General features: G+C 46.8%; 1 pseudogene across 1 annotated transcript in view; it reads right to left on the bottom strand.

The window, feature by feature from the left end:
• Positions 1-16,737, bottom strand: part of LOC310870666 (transcription factor 12-like) — an 84,696-nt pseudogene that overhangs the window by 50,576 nt on the left and 17,383 nt on the right. The window contains exons 4-6 of the transcript XR_014571078.1: positions 16,446-16,524; positions 3,921-4,012; positions 2,073-2,151 (exon numbers count right to left, since the gene is read on the bottom strand). The product of XR_014571078.1 is annotated as a transcription factor 12-like (transcript). The remainder of the gene's footprint in view (positions 1-2,072; positions 2,152-3,920; positions 4,013-16,445; positions 16,525-16,737) is intronic.

Raw genomic sequence — 16,737 nt, 5'->3', positions numbered from 1 at the left:
AAATATGAAATAAATGCTTAAACGTGTAGCTAGGTGTAATGTTAGAGACCACAGAAGACATGCAAATATGAAATAAATGCTTAAACATGTAGCTATAGGTGTAATGTTAGAGTCCACAGAAGACATGTAAATATGAAATAAATGCTTAACGTGTAGCTAGGTGTAATGTTAGAGTCCACAGAAGACATGGAAATATGAAATAAATGCTTAAACATGTAGCTAGGTGTAATGTTAGAGACCACAGAAGACATGTAAATATGAAATAAATGCTTAAACGTGTAGCTAGGTGTAATGTTAGAGTCCACAGAAGACATGTAAATATGAAATAAATGCTTAAACATGTTAGCTAGGTGTAATGTTAGAGTCCACAGAAGTGAACCTTTCACTGATGTTTTCTGCTGTTTGCTGTTTCTCTGCCAGACATTACTCTATAAGCCATATCTCCTAACTGGCGGGCCAAACTGAACAACCAATATGTCAATTTGAAGCTATGATTCCCTGCTTTCATACGACATAAAAAGAAAGAAAATTCAAAAACATCCAATGGCAGCCCCTCAGTCAAACCTGGTCACATATGCCTTAAAACATTATACTTGCCCTCTACAACTATATTTATCTCTTTAATAAATAGAGAATCTTTCACAATTAGGAACTGCTCCCGTCATTGATGATGTCATATATGCCCATGTGTGGTCCAGCCCTATGGAATGGAATGTATGGTTCTAAGCATCATGTTATGCTTTAGCTATTGAAAAACAGCAGATCTACAAGCTCATAGCACGCCACTCTGTCTGCTATTTCAGAAAAATTGTGAAAATGTGGTGCAAATCTTTGAATAGTATATTATTTCAGAGCAGGGTTTATAACTCAAATATTTGCTACTGGGAGGGGTCCCTGGGTCCCTGGGGTCCCTGGGTCCCTGGGGGGTCCCTGGGGTCCCTGGGGTCCTGGGGTCCCTGGGGGTCCCTGGGTCCCTGAAACAACATATATTCAGACGTGGGTCGGCGGCCAATGTCATATTATTATATTTGGAGTCCTTGACATGAATTATGTTGAGAACGACTGACATAGAAACATGGGGTTTTTCAGAAAACTGTCAGGATTTAGAAGCCTTTTCTTTCAGTCCAAATGGGTTAAAGCACTAAAAATGCAGGGACAACGCTCCACACGACCCAAACTCTTCTCCCTTCTGGCTCCAAAACTGTGGAATGCACTTCCCATTGCAGTCAGAACTGCAGCATCACTCCCAATCTTCCGCCGTAGTCTGAAAACCCACCTTTTCGACTCCATCATGGCCCATAGCACTTACCCTACCCCCTTAGATAGCATTTCTGTAGACTTAGATAGCATATGATACAGACTTATAGCATGTTATGTAGACAGCACTATAATTGCATTGTATGTAGTCATAGCACGCCATAGTACATATGTATAGCATAGTAGTATATAGTTTATATGTATAGTTTCATTATATAGATATTCCACTGTTACTTTCTTAGCTTACGCATGTTTCATGAGGGGGCGGTGGCGGTGGCTCAGGGGTAGAGTGCCTGGTATGGTAACCGTAGAGTTGCCAGTTCGAACCCGGGCTCCCCAGAGTTACTGTCGAAGTGTCCTTGAGCAAAGACACTGAACCCCTAATTGCTCCCGATGTGCTAGTGGTGCCTTGCATGGTTTCCGCTGCCATCGGTGTATGAATGTGTCTGTGAATGGGTGAATGTAATGCACAATCTCTGTAAAGCGCCTTGGATAAAGGCGCTATATAAATGCACCATTTACCATGATAAATGCTTTTTATGTGATGTATTCCCATGCTTTTTTGTTGCTTAATGTAAATCGCTCTGGATTAAGAGCGTCTGCTAAATGCCTAAATTCTAAAGCACAGCTCAAGACCCACTTCTACACTTCTGCACTGTATGACCTCAAGGGGGGGTTGGTTTAGCCGTCGGGGGGGGGGGGGGTGGGGGGGACACTGGACTGCCAACTTTTAGAAGTCTGGTTTAGATGAAAGCAACGACATGCATGTGTGTTTGGGTGAGGCTGAGAGATTTAAAAAAGTCCTCTTCTCTTACCCGCAACGCCGGGACCAAAGATGGGGGCGGAGGCCATGCCCTCGTGTTCGCTGTACAGCCCTCCTGATTCGCCATAAGCCTGGGAAGGGGGGGGGGGGGGGGGGGAGGAGATAGCATAAGCTTTAAGAAAAGATACACTGGCTGTAATTATGCGTCACTGTGGTGATGTCATCGTGTAATTATGTGTCACTGTGTGTGGTGATGTCATCACCTGCTTCAGAGCACACAGATGGACAGCTCCGAGGCTGTGTGGGGCTGGCTCAAGGCCAGGCCCGGGGGACGGCTCAGGGGAGGTCCCCTGAGGACCCCCTGAGGACCCCAGGGGGTCCCATGTGGTCCTCAGGGACCCCTTGGGGTCCTCACTATTTTAACGTTTCTGTGTTCGCCACAAAATAGCCGATCTACAAGCACAGATCAGCGATATTGGACGAATTGATGTGTGCAGTCAGATGAAATAAATAAGTGCTCTCTTCACAGGTCTGGTTTAGAGTATAGAGCGTCGCAGTCCCTCGCCCCTTTCATGACGACGCCAGGCCCAGGAAATGAATCCCAATGCATTTTTAGACATTTCAAATGGTATTTATTTAAAGACGGTTATGCCGCGGACAAAGACAACTCGAGTCGTGACAACTCATGACAACAAACACAATATTTTGGACCAAACAAATAATTACAAAGAAGAAAAACAACAAAATAAGTGTTGTAACCTGCCGTTTTTTTTTCTTCTTTCTAATTATTTGTTAGGCCCAAAACATTGTGTTTGTTGTCATGATTTGTCACGACAAGAGTTGGCTTTGTCCACGGCGTAACCGTCTTTAAATAAATACTTTTTGAAATGTCTATGCGGAAAATGAACGGAGAATAATTTACTGGGCCATGGTAGGGGGCGGGACTGTGACGCTCTATAGAGAGGGGTTTAACCCCATTCTGACCTGAGATCAGATTCATACGAGGTTTCCGCCGGACACACACTGGTCTGATGAATCCATTCTGACCTGAGATCAGATTCTAAAAATGTCAGTCGTTCTTCGATTTTTCAAAAAATAGCAGACCTACAAGCTCGTATCGCGCCACTCGGTGGCGCGCTATGAGCTTGTAGATCTGCTATTTTTTCAATAGCTAAAGCATAACATGATGCCAACACCAAAATGGGTGCCCGGTCAGAATGGGTTAAAGGTATATTCAGTGATTTCACTCAAAGAACCTTAGGTTTCGTTTTTTGGCTGTGGGACCCAGCCAGGATCAGGATAGAGAGTCAAAAACGAAACCTAAGGTTTTTTGACCCCCAGGGGTTAACTGGGGACAGGGAGGAACTCCTTATATGGTCAGCACACTCTATAGTAGGGAGGATTATCACAACAAAACAAAAAAATAAGTGATATTTGAATTAAGTGAAATCACTGAATATACCTTTAAGTGGTACAGAATTTACTTAACTTTTTCCTTTGTTTATTTAGACGCGACAATGCATGTTAACACATTTTGTGCCCAAGACGTCCACAGGCGTCCTATGAATTACGGCATTTAGTGCCCAAAAAGTGGGTCTAAAAAGTGGCACCCTGGGTCGCAATTTTGAAAGGGGGAAATGGCAATAGTTTTAGTTTTAGTATGTAACTTTCTAATGCTACTGATCTTTGTACTCAACATTACTTGAAAACAAAATATTCTGTTGTGGGTTAACAGGCCATTTTTTTATGTCAATCAATCAAGTCACCTTAATTCAAGTGTCAGATGCCAAATTATATATTTTTACATTTAAATGATATATGTTTTAGGGCCATGACATGTGATCTACTGGTAGATAAGATACTTTTTGGGCACCGCTGCTGTAAACTGTTCCCAACGTACCCTCCCCTGGCTGAACGCAGGACTGCTCTGCTGTCCTCCTCCTTGCCCCCAGGGGGGGGCGGCGGTGGCCACGGCACTCCTCTCCTCTACACCTGAAGAACAAACACACACACACACACACACAGGTTAGTAGAGCATAGACACTAAAATAATAGATGCTTCATTGGCCGCTGCAGTTGGTTGGAGCGACCTCATTGGCCGCTGCAGTTGGTTGGAGCGACCTCATTGGCCGCTGCAGTTGGTTGAGCGACCTCATTGGCCGCTGCAGTTGGTTGGAGCGATGTGTGCTGAACGAGGGGCGGAAGAATTTACACACTGGGGGAGGAAGTACGCCGGAAGTGTGGAACGGCATGTGTGGAGTGGACTGCCACTCAAGTGATTACTGACCAATCACAGTTGGCTCATATAAAAAAACAACATTAAGCAGATAAGCGTCCTGAATCATAATAGCCACGTTGACGACGTTTGTATAATGAACCAACCCGTTTGTAAATCCGTCAAGATTTGAGGGAGTTATTTTAGTTTGAGCTACCGTTGAACATACTGTACTGTACTGTACTGTAGCCCCTCAGCAAGATGGCCGCCGAGTGAACTACGTCAGAGACTCTGCCTTGAGCCATCTAGACTACATAATGTCTATGAGCTGGTAGAGTACATAGAACTACACATCCCACAGTGCACTGGGGCCATCTAGCCTGTATATGTGTCTATGTGTTAAAACACCAAAAGGGGTTCCCGACTACCACAGCTCTACATTGGAACTATAGACACCACAGGATGCCAGATCTATAAGACCACCACAGCTTTGAGACACAGAGACAGTGTGTGTGTGTGTGTGTGTGTGTGTGGGGGGGGGGGGAGTGATTTTAAAAACTGGAAGCAGAAATTATTCTCTCTCTCTCTCTCTCTCTCTCTCTCTCTGAGCAGCATCATCTCTGGGGGGGCGAGAGAGCTGAAGCTTAATTGCGTGCTGATTTGCATAATTGTGCATATTAATGAGACTCCGCTCTATGAATATTCATATTTTTTGTTTTGTTGTCTAATTAAAACGCGGAGGAGATGAGGGGAGGGAGGAGGGGGGCAGGGGGGGTATTTAACACATTTTGGACTGAGGCAGATTCTAAACACAAATGTCTTCTAAATCCTGACAGTTTTCTGAAAAACCTCATGTTTCTATATCAGTGGTGCTCAACTCTTCTCACGTCAAGGACCCCCAGAATTATCTGTATTTTCATCTGTATTATCTGCTTCAACTAGTTATAAACCTTCGCTCTGAAAGAATATACATTCAAAGATTTGCTTAACATTTTCAACGATATTTTTTCAAAAATAGCAGATCTACAAGCTCGTGGTGCCGCACTCGGTGCCGCACTACGAGCTTGTAGATCTGCTATTTTTCAACAGCTAAAGTGTAACATAATGCTTAAAATACCAAAAGGGGATCCAGTCCTGAATGGGTTAACAGGAGTGATGGGGAGGGGGGGAGGGGGGGAGTGATGGGGAGGGGGGGGGCTGTGTGGGGGAGGGGTCTCCAACAGCAGTGATGGGTCCTCGGCGCCCACAGGAAGCTACCGGGTCGTCGTGACAACAGACCGTGATCTAGACGCCAACGACATCGCCGGAATAGACGGTAATATGGTCGCCTGTCAGCCGACACGTCAATCAATCAAAGACGATATGGTCGCCTGTCAGCCGACGCGTCAATCAAAGACGATATGGTCGCCTGTCAGCCGACGTGTCAATCAAGGAAGAGAGATCGGGGAAACATTCATGGATCAGCAACCGTGAATCAATCAATCAATCAATGTGATCACGTTCGTTTCCAAAACACGTCGATTGTTGTGCCTTTTCGATTATAAACCAGTGTTCATTGTGTTGACTAAGACCACGATTTTGAAATGTAGTCGACTGAGACTACACTATAAGACTAAACAATGTCATGTGACTAAAATAGGACTACAACTAAATGCTGTGTTATTCGAAAGACTAAATGACCAGATCAGACTAAAGACTAAATGACCAAACTAAAGACCAAACTAAAGACTAAATGACCAGATCAGAATGTGCTTCTAAACGTGTAGACATGTGGGAAAGATACAGCAGGCATTTCTGTCCCCGTGTGTTAGCCTGTTTCTGTTCAGTGTGTTAGCCTGTTTCTGTTCAGTGTGTTAGCCTGTTTCTGTTCAGTGTGTTAGCCTGTTTCTGTTCAGTGTGTTAGCCTGTTTCTGTTCAGTGTGTTAGCCTGTTTCTGTTCAGTGTGTTAGCCTGTTTCTGTTCAGTGTGTTAGCCTGTTTCTGTTCAGTGTGTTAGCCTGTTTCTGTTCAGTGTGTTAGCCTGTTTCTGTTCAGTGTGTTAGCCTGTTTCTGTTCAGTGTGTTAGCCTGTTTCTGTTCAGTGTGTTAGCCTGTTTCTGTTCAGTGTGTTAGCCTGTTTCTGTTCAGTGTGTTAGCCTGTTTCTGTCCCCGTGTGTTAGCCTGTTTCTGTTCAGTGTGTTAGCCTGTTTCTGTTCAGTGTGTTAGCCTGTTTCTGTTCAGTGTGTTAGCCTGTTTCTGTTCAGTGTGTTAGCCTGTTTCTGTTCAGTGTGTTAGCCTGTTTCTGTTCAGTGTGTTAGCCTGTTTCTGTTCAGTGTGTTAGCCTGTTTCTGTTCAGTGTGTTAGGGCCGATTCATACTCCTATTTTACCGCTGTTTCGGCGCTGTAGTGCCGAAATGATTTCGGCTCGTCAGAAATTTTCAGTAGCACCGAAGAGCCGACTTTAGGACGGTACCCGCCCCCCCGAACCTCAAATGACGTCAAATTGTAGGCTCTTCAGCGCCGAACCGACTTTTATTCGGCTCTAAAATAGGAGTATGAATCGGCCCTTAGCCTGTTTCTGTTCAGTGTGTTAGCCTGTTTCTGTTCAGTGTGTTTCTGTTCAGTGCGTTAGCCTGTTTCTGTTCAGTGTGTTAGCCCAGTGGATAACCCTGTCGAATGTGCTCTGGAATGTTACACAGGCTAATGTTATGCATGTGCATAATGTGTAGCTGTCGCGCACGCACACACGCACGCACACACACACACACACGTGAAGGCTCGCCAATCAGCACTAGCCGATCTACAAGCTCACGACGCGTCGATAGATCGGCTAGTTGAACTATTCTAAAACGTTTTTCAAAATAGTAAAACAAAAAATCACACCCGTGTGAACCGAGTGGTGCAACTCCCCTCTCTCGCTCTCTCTCTCTCTCTCTCCATCCTGTCCCATCTCCCAGAGAGCACAACGCCCCTTAGAGACCGTCCCATCTCCCAGAGAGCACAACGCCCCTTAGAGACCGTCCCATACCCCAGAGAGCACAACGCCCCTTAGAGACCGTCCCATCTCCCAGAGAGCACAACGCCCCTTAGAGACCGTCCCATCTCCCAGAGAGCACAACGCCCCTTAGAGACCGTCCCATCTCCCAGAGAGCACAACGCCCCTTAGAGACCGTCCCATCTCCCAGAGAGCACAACGCCCCTTAGAGACCGTCCCATCTCCCAGAGAGCACAACGCCCCTTAGAGACCGTCCCATCTCCCAGAGAGCACAACGCCCCTTAGAGACCGTCCCATCTCCCAGAGAGCACAACGCCCCTTAGAGACCGTCCCATACCCCAGAGAGCACAACGCCCCTTAGAGACCGTCCCATCTCCCAGAGAGCACAACGCCCCTTAGAGACCGTCCCATCTCCCAGAGAGCACAACGCCCCTTAGAGACCGTCCCATCTCCCAGAGAGCACAACGCCCCTTAGAGACCGTCCCATCTCCCAGAGAGCACAACGCCCCTTAGAGACCGTCCCATCTCCCAGAGAGCACAACCGACGGCTGGTCTATAATTATACAGGAAGAGAAATGCTGGAAACACACACACACACACACACACACACACACACACACACACACACACACACACACACACACACACACACACACACACACACACACACACACACACACACACACACACACACACACACACACACACACACCTCATCTACATTTTGTTTTACGGGGAGACTTGCCCCAGGCACCTATAACCGGTGGTGGAAAAAGTATATATATATATACTTTTTTTTTACTTAAGTATAAGTATCAGTACTGCAACATAGAAGTACTCTGTTACAAGAAGTACAAGAACCAGAATAAAAAAAATGTACTCGAGTAAAAGTATTCGTATCAAAATGTACTAGAATGAAACGTACTTATTTACGTTCCAGCGCACACACACACACACACCCCTCCTGTTCTTCCACAGACAGACTTGCCCCAGGCACCTCCAAATGATGAGTGTTGCCTTTCGGCCCCAGACGGCCCTCTCTCTTCCTTCCCGCGCCAACGTGAGTCACACACACACACACACACACACACACACACACACACACACACACACACACACACACACACACACACACACACACACACACACACACACACACACACACACACACACACACACACACACACACACACACACACACACACACACACACACACACACACAGGATGATGATGTCATCCTGTCAGTCAGGCCTCAGAGTCTCCAGACCAACCAACTCTAACGAACGCCGTTATTGATATAGTGTAAAACAATGTACAATGCTAACGCCGTCCGTAACTCAGCCAAGGGGGCTTTATCTGAGTGAGTCACGTATCAGTCACAGACTCACAGATAGGACAAGACGCGTCAGACGTCCACAAACACACTATAGGATCACTAACCCCTTATTATTATTATTATTATTATTACTAACCCCTGTAGACCCCAGGATGATTCTACAAACACGCTATAGGATCACTAACCCCTTATTATTATTATTATTATTATTATTATAGGATGATTCTACAAACACGCTAGGATCACTAACCCCTGTAGACCCCTACTAATGTCTTCTAAATCATAACAGTTTTCTGAAATCTCGATGTCAGTCAGTGGTTCTGAAACATTTTCATGCCAAGGACCTCCCAGAATTATCTGTATTTGGCCGTGGACCCACATCTGATCTACAGATGTGGATCAGATATGGATCAGATGTGGATCAGATGTGATCACATCATATCTACAAGCTACATAGCGCGGCACTCAGTGCTATATGCGCTATGCTCGGTGCTATGCGCTATGTATATTTCATTTCAACAGCTAAGGAATAGCATAATACTTTTAAAACACCAAAAGGGGTTCCCGCCCTGAACGGACTAATACACACGACCGCGTCTCGCCTCTGGAGAAAGTTCACAAGTTCACAGCGAGCGGGAATGTGCTCTGTGTGCCGTCGTACAAATACATAGTGTGTGGCTCATTTACCAACGACCAGTTAACACTTCTTTCACAATAAAAGGCGCTATAGAGTGCCACGCAAGATCAGGCAGATTTTATTCTGAAAAGCCCCCCCCACATCTTAAGAGGTTCTTTTTCTCTTCTACGCAGCGGTATGGAGTGGTACTGGCAACCCCTTCTGGTGTTTTAAGCATTATGTTATACTTTAGCTGCTGAAAAATAGCAGATCTACAAGCTCGTAGTGTGGCACTCGGTGCCGTGCTACGAGCTTGTAGATCTGCTATTTTTGAAAACTCGTTGAAAATATGTCGCAAATCTTTGAATGTATATTCTTTCAGAGCCAACGTTTTTTAACTGCTTCTGAGGGCTGCCTATAGAACTACATATTTTCAGATGGGGGTCGCCGGCCAATTATAGCCTACATATAATTCCGGGGGTCCTTGACATAAAATAGTTTCAGAACCACTGACACAGAAACGTGAGGTTTTTCAGAATATTGTCAGGATTTAGAAGACATTTTGTAGAATCGTCGTCGGGTCTAAATGGGTACATTTATGTATTTAGACCAAGTACAGTCCTTGAGTAAATGTGCTTAGTGACGGTGTGTGGCCTGTGAAGCCTGGCGTGCCGCCAAGGGAATTCCTTTTAACAAACACATCTAGTCATGTCACACAGACACACACACCGTCTCCCATCTCAAGGAAGTCACAATGTGAAGGAGAGGAAATCCATGCAAATCCGACCTCTACACATTCCATCCTCTACACATTCCAGACAGTTCTGCCATTTCATTTCAGCCCCGAGAACCAGTTTAAAAATACACTTTCAAGAACTCTCGCTTTCGGAGGCGCCCTTCTGTGAAATGAAAGATGGATGATGTTGACTTCCTACCTAGTGAAGCATGACTGAAGCTAACAGCACCGACACTAGCATGAATGAAGCTAACAGCACAGACACTAGCATGAATGAAGCTAACAGCACCGACACTAGCATGAATGAAGCTAACAGCACCGACACTAGCATGAATGAAGCTAACAGCACCGACACTAGCATGAATGAAGCTAACAGCACAGACACTAGCATGAATCAAGCTAACAGCACCGACACTAGCATGAATGAAGCTAACAGCACAGACACTAGCATGAATGAAGCTAACAGCACCGACACTAGCATGAATGAAGCTAACAACACCGACACTAGCATGAATGAAGCTAACAGCACAGACACTAGCATGAATGAAGCTAACAGCACCGACACTAGCATGAATGAAGCTAACAGCACCAACACTAGCATGAATGAAGCTAGCAGCACAGACACTAGCATGAATGAAGCTAACAGCACCGACACTAGCATGAATGAAGCTAACAGCACCGACACTAGCATGTATGAAGCCAACAGCACCAACACTAGCATGAATGAAGCTAACAGCACAGACACTAGCATGAATGAAGCTAACAGCACCGACACTAGCATGAATGAAGCTAACAGCACCAACACTAGCATGAATGAAGCTAGCAGCACCGACACTAGCATGAATGAAGCTAGCAGCACCGACACTAGCATGAATGAAGCTAACAGCACCGACACTAGCATGAATTAAGCTAACAGCACCGACACTAGCATGAATGAAGCTAACAACACCGACACTAGCATGAATGAAGCTAGCAGCACCGACACTAGCATGAATGAAGCTAACAGCACCGACACTAGCATGGATGAAGCTAACAGCACCAACACTAGCATGAATGAAGCTAGCAGCAGATTCGACACTAGCATGAATGAAGCTAACAGCACCGACATTAGCATGGATGAAGCTAACAGCACCAACACTAGCATGAATGAAGCCCCCCAAATAACCATATTTGAAATGAGGACCCCCAAATCATATTTGAACTGAGGACACCCCAAAGTAATTATATTTGAATTGGGGACCCCATAACGTAATCATATCAACCCCCCCCCCCCCTCCCACCATGACAAGCTGAGGGAATTGCAGTCATCACATTTAGTTTGACCTTATTCCAAATATTGTGAAAATATCCGATCTACAAGATCACAAGGCGTCGCAGTAGATCAGCTATTTTCACAACGTTGGACTGTTTCTGACGTAATCCACGCTAAAACACAGCAATGCAAACACAACCAACTCTAATCAAAGTGACTCAGTCGACGCACTGAACACTTTCTAGGGAAATGAGAGTCCACAAGGTCAGAGGATCACAGATCATCACACCACAGTGACCACACACTGGTTAAAACTTAAGTTCTGTGAAATACCACAAAGTGCCCTCATTAAATTACACAAATGATATGTACTGTACTGTGTACTACTGTCTACTGTGTACTGCCAAGTACTACAGGAAATTATTTATCAAAGATAAGATCCACCACAAATGATAACATCTGATATCTTTAAACCACGTTATTCGTTTAAATACTTCAGCCTTACACACTGTGTACTTCTTTGTACGACAAATACCGCAAACAGCTGCTCCGCCAGCTCAGTGAGAACATCGCTCCACTATGAGGCCTGAGCTTGTAGATCTAACAGATCAAACAGCTGCTCCGCCAGCTCCCAGTGAGTAGATCGGCCATTTTCACAGTTTCTGAGAACTTGTTGGGGAGTTTGTTTTAATTCATTAAAAGCATCAAAAGTAACAGATCTACAAGCTCACAACGTGCCGACTCGTGTTTCGAGCATGTATATTTGCTACGTTTGTGTGACACTGTAGTGTATATAATCTTTTTCTATTTTGACCACGATTATTGTCTCCACCAGGCCGAAGGCATGTGGGGAGAGTATGTTTTGCACTCCGTCCGTCCGTGTGTCCGTGTGTGTGTCCGTGAACAGCTAATCTCGGCCACCGTTAACCCGGTCGATGCCATATTTTGCACACACACTCCCTGGATGCCAACCATGAACCTCTGCCCCAAACTTTCCAGAACGGCCTGTTATAGCGCCACCAGGAGGCCGCTTTGTGCAAAACAAGTTTTTCGATGCCATATTTTGCACACACACTCCCTGGATGCCAACCATGAACCTCTGCCCCAAACTTTCCAGAACGGCCTGTTATAGCGCCACCAGGAGGCCGCTTTGTGCAAAACAAGTTTTTGCACAGTACACCTACAGATTTTGTCCAAACATCACGCAAATTGGTACACAGTCTCTCTAGAGCCATTCAACGAAACGGGTCTTTCAGATTTATCAGACTCCATCCTGATTGGTTAAGATTGGCTTCCAAAGTTCACAGGAGTGCTCAGTTTCAAACAAAATGCTGCAAATCATGAACACATCGCGTGATTTCCGTGAAATTGTGCACCCACATTCCCACTAGGCCGAGGACGAAATGCCACATGAACAATTTCAACTCAGCCTCAAGGTGGCGCTATAACTGGCCGAAAAGTGTTTTTACCTCTAACTGCACGGATCTGTGGATAACCTGGTGGAGACCTGTGCCCGGAAGGGCACTTTTTCTAGTTCTAAATGTTCTGATTGTGTAGATTCTTGAAAACTAAGTAATTCAGATAATTTAACTGTTGAGAGCGTAACATGAAACTTACGGGTTCTTTTGGTTTCACGTTACGCTCTCAAGAGTTAACTCTCTAATAAGATATTCCACTGTTACTTTCTTAGCTTACGCATGTTTCATGATAAATGCTTTTTATGTGATGTACTTTTTTGTTCTTGCTTAATGTAAGTCGCTCTGGATTAAGAGCGTCTGCTAAATGCCTAAATTGTAAATTGTAATAAGGGTCGATTTGGTTAGCAACTCTCCATCATTACTTTAGCTGGGGACCACCTGGAACCCCCTCAAGGACCACAGGTGGTCCCTGGACCACTGGAGTAGGGGGTGGTCCCTGGACCACTGCATTAGGGGGTGTGTCTGGTGGTCCCCGGACCACTGCAGTAGGGAGTGTGTCTGGTGGTCCCCGGACCACTGCAGTAGGTGGTGGTCCCCGGACCACTGGAGTAGGGGGTGGTCCCCGGACCACTGGAGTAGGGGGTGGTCCCTGGACCAGGACCACTGGAGTAGGGGGTGGTCCCTAGACCACTGCAGTAGGGGGTGGTCCCCGGACCACTAGAGTAGGGGGTGGTCCCCGGACCACTGGAGTAGGGGGTGGTCCCTGGACCAGGACCACTGCAGTAGGGGGTGGTCCCTGGACCACTGCATGTCTGGTGGTCCCCGGACCACTGCATGTCTGGTGGTCCCCGGACCACTGCAGTAGGGGGTGGTCCCCGGACCACTAGAGTAGGGTGTGTGTGTGTGTGTGATGTGTATTAGCTATTAACAGTGAAACCAATACCCCGCATAGCCCACATATGCTGGCTGACTCTCGTGTTTTGTGTGTTTTTTTTTCCCTCTCCTGTGTGACCTGTTGTCTTTTGTCCTCCGCGCGCCCAGCCCAGCCCAGCCCAGCGCTGCATTGTGTGGCCGGCGGTCTCTCCTCTCCTGTGTGTGAAGCGCTGGAGGTGAAAACAAAGCCAGGGCAGCAGCCGTTGGACTGATAACGGCCGCCGAACAAACCGACGTCTTTTTGTTAAAGCCTGAGCCGAGGCGCCGAGCGACGCACCTCAAGGCTGTTCAACAATGGAACACCTTCACTGTGAAGAGGCCCCTTCAAAGGGAACACCAGAAATACAACCCCCCCCCCCCCCCCCCGCGGCCCCCCTCTCTCTCTCTTATCCCTATACGTTACCTATACACAGTCACACACACACATACACACACACACGCACACAGGTCAGTATTTACTATACTTTCGAGGGCGTCAACTAGGGATGCACCGAAAATGCGGTTGTTAGTTACTTACATTCTTACAACATGCCTAAAATAACTTGAAGCTAATTTAACTTGAAGTAATTGCAAAAAAAGGTGCCATAATCCGATTCATCGATTCATCGTTTAAATAATCGCCCGATGAATCGATTATGAAAATAATCGTTAGTTGCAGCCCTAGAACACACCAGAACCTTCAGAACAACCAGCGCAACTTTGCCTGACAACAGTTTTGTCAAATGTGAGGAAAACACATTTTATTACAACCATGTCAGTTGGATCCCTGTGGGCTCCCCCAGAGTTAGAGGTTCCCGGTTGGATCCCTGTGGGCTCCCCCAGAGTTAGAGGTTCCCGGTTCGATCCCTGTGGGCTCCCCCAGAGTTAGAGGTTCCCGGTTCGATCCCTGTGGGCTCCCCCAGAGTTAGAGGTTCCCGGTTCGATCCCTGTGGGCTCCCCCAGAGTTAGAGGTTCCCGGTTCGATCCCTGTGGGTTCCCCCAGAGTTAGAGGTTCCCGGTTGGATCCCTGTGGGCTCCCCCAGAGTTAGAGGTTCCCGGTTCGATCCCTGTGGGCTCCCCCAGAGTTAGAGGTTCCCGGTTCGATCCCTGTGGGCTCCCCCAGAGTTAGAGGTTCCCGGTTCGATCCCTGTGGGCTCCCCCAGAGTAAGAGGTTCTCGGTTCGATCCCTGTGGGCTCCCCCAGAGTTAGAGGTTCCCGGTTCGATCCCTGTGGGCTCCCCCAGAGTTAGAGATTCCCGGTTCGATCCCTGTGGGCTCCCCCAGAGTTAGAGGTTCCCGGTTCGATCCCTGTGGGTTCCCCCAGAGTTAGAGGTTCCGGGTTGGATCCCTGTGGGCTCCCCCAGAGTTAGAGGTTCCCGGTTCGATCCCTGTGGGCTCCCCCAGAGTTAGAGGTTCCCGGTTCGATCCCTGTGGGCTCCCCCAGAGTTAGAGGTTCCCGGTTCGATCCCTGTGGGCTCCCCCAGAGTTAGAGGTTCCCGGTTCGATCCCTGTGGGTTCCCACAGAGTTAGAGGTTCCCGGTTCGATCCCTGTGGGCTCCCCCAGAGTTAGAGGTTCCCGGTTCGATCCCTGTGGGCTCCCCCAGAGTTAGAGGTTCTCGGTTCGATCCCTGTGGGCTCCTCCCCAGAGTTAGAGGTTCCCGGTTCGATCCCTGTGGGCTCCCCCAGAGTTAGAGGTTCCCGGTTCGATCCCTGTGGGCTCCCCCAGAGTTAGAGGTTCCCGGTTCGATCCCTGTGGGCTCCCCCAGAGTTAGAGGTTCCCGGTTCGATCCCTGTGGGTTCCCCCAGAGTTAAAGGTGCCCGGTTCGATCCCTGTGGGCTCCCCCAGAGTTAGAGGTTCCCGGTTCGATCCCTGTGGGCTCCCCCAGAGTTAGAGGTTCCCGGTTCGATCCCTTTGGGTTCCGCCAGAGTTAGAGGTTCCCGGTTCGATCCCTGTGGGCTCCCCCAGAGTTAGAGGTTCTCGGTTCGATCCCTGTGGGTTCCCCCAGAGTTAGAGGTTCCCGGTTCGATCGCTGTGGGCTCCCCCAGAGTTAGATGTTCCCGGTTCGATCCCTGTGGGCTCCCCCAGAGTTAGAGGTTCTCGGTTCGATCCCTGTGGGTTCCCCAGAGTTAGAGGTTCCCGGTTCGATCCATGTGGGTTCCCCCAGAGTTAGTGTCAAAGACACTGAACCCCTAATTGCTCCCGATGTGCTAGTTGGTGCCTTGCATGGTTTCCTCCACCATCACTTCAGTGTGTGAATGGGTGAATGTAATGCACAATCTATGTAAAGGTGTGTGAATGGGTGAATGTAATGCACAATCTATGTAAAGGTGTGTGAATGTGTGAATGTAATGCACAATCTATGTAAAGGTGTGTGAATGTGTGAATGTAATGCACAATCTATGTAAAGGTGTGTGAATGTGTGAATGTAATGTACAATCTATGTAAAGGTGTGTGAATGTGTGAATGTAATGCACAATCTATGTAAAGGTGTGTGAATGTGTGTGTGAATGGGTGAATGTAATGCACAGTCTATGTAAAGGTGTGTGAATGGGTGAATGTAATGCACAATCTATGTAAAGGTGTGTGAATGTGTGTGTGAATGGGTGAATGTAATGCACAGTCTATGTAAAGGTGTGTGATTGTGTGTGTGAATGGGTGAATGTAATGCACAGTCTATGTAAAGGTGTGTGAATGTGTGTGTGAATGGGTGAATGTAATGCACAGTCTATGTAAAGGTGTGTGAATGTGTGTGTGAATGGGTGAATGTAATGCACAGTCTATGTAAAGGTGTGTGATTGTGTGTGTGAATGGGTGAATGTAATGCACAGTCTATGTAAAGGTGTGTGAATGTGTGTGTGAATGGGTGAATGTAATGCACAGTCTATGTAAAGGTGTGTGAATGTGTGTGTGAATGGGTGAATGTGGGGACACAGATCATCTGGTAACCCGACAGCACAGAGTCTTACCTGAAGCACCAAAATGGCCGCTGGCGAGTGAAGTTTGTCGGGCCTTCCCAGAGCCAGAGGACACGGGAGGAGCGAACATCTGGAATGACAAAAACATTGGGAATAAAAACAACAACAACAACAACAACAACAACAACAACAACAACAACAACAACGGCACATTCAATGAATGCATGAATGAAATATTTATTTTTGTGTCCCATTTAGGCCTGACGTCGAAATTTAAAAAAAAATGTATTTTTTTTCTGAAAAACCTCATGTTTCTATATCAGTGGTTCTCAATATTTCATGT

This window comes from Protomyctophum parallelum, assembly GCF_964188405.1.
Source record: "Protomyctophum parallelum genome assembly, chromosome: 14".
NCBI classification, from domain to species: domain Eukaryota; kingdom Metazoa; phylum Chordata; class Actinopteri; order Myctophiformes; family Myctophidae; genus Protomyctophum; species Protomyctophum parallelum.
The sequence above is the reverse complement of the archived record's forward strand: the minus strand, read 5'-3'. Positions and strand labels throughout refer to the sequence as shown.